Source organism: Muntiacus reevesi, chromosome 3 (assembly GCF_963930625.1).
Source record: "Muntiacus reevesi chromosome 3, mMunRee1.1, whole genome shotgun sequence".
Lineage (NCBI taxonomy): Eukaryota > Metazoa > Chordata > Mammalia > Artiodactyla > Cervidae > Muntiacus > Muntiacus reevesi.
In genome coordinates this window covers 188,250,911-188,251,732 of record NC_089251.1, presented here as the reverse complement: position 1 = coordinate 188,251,732, position 822 = coordinate 188,250,911, and positions in this window count along the sequence as shown.

Here is an 822-nt window from a genome sequence, read left to right as displayed (position 1 = left end):
AGCTAACCTTCCTGTTTATTTTCGTGGTACTTTCTCTGTCTGTACCACAGGATAGGAAGCTCTTACCCAAATTCTACACAGTAGTTATAAGTTAGCCTTACCAGTTTGTAATACTTTGCTGAGAGAGCGCCTTCAGTCTTTCCTCTCTTCTAGTCAAGGGGCTCTTGAGAAAATGGGTACTTTTTGATCATTTCCGACCCAACTCTTCTTCACAGAACACCAAGTCAGTCATTTCTCTAACCCTAGCATTTAATGTTCTAGAAAGAGCAGCTAGCATAGATTTCTGCATTGTCCATGATAGTTCACTACTCTTCTTTTGACTATACCCTTTACTTACACAGAATGCTCTTGCCCCTGTCTTCATCTGTATAACATCAAAAATGATATTTCTTCCAGGAAGTCATCTCTAAACCCTCTTGGGCCAAGACCCTTTCCTCTGAGTTCCCGTCTGCTAGCATCATCATCACAGTGCCTGGCTCGGCAGCTCTCAGTGTGTGAGTGAATACACGCTGTTCACAGCGTATATTGACTTGTATCTCCAGTGTGTCTCTGTTTACTAGATGGTGAGCATCTTGAGATAAGAGACTATATTTTATCCATATTATTCATATTTTTATTCTTAGAGTCCAGCCCAAAACCTGGATTGAATGTGGGGATGCTCAATAACTAATAACAACTGATAGAAAACATTTTAATACCTTGAAAACAGCTAGAACTGAGCCCCTTCCAGAAACCAACTGTAGCCAGAAGCTCGTGGGTTGCCATGTACCACATGTCATAGCCTCCTGTCTTGAGTTTTTCAGCTGAGGAACGGGAAAGTGT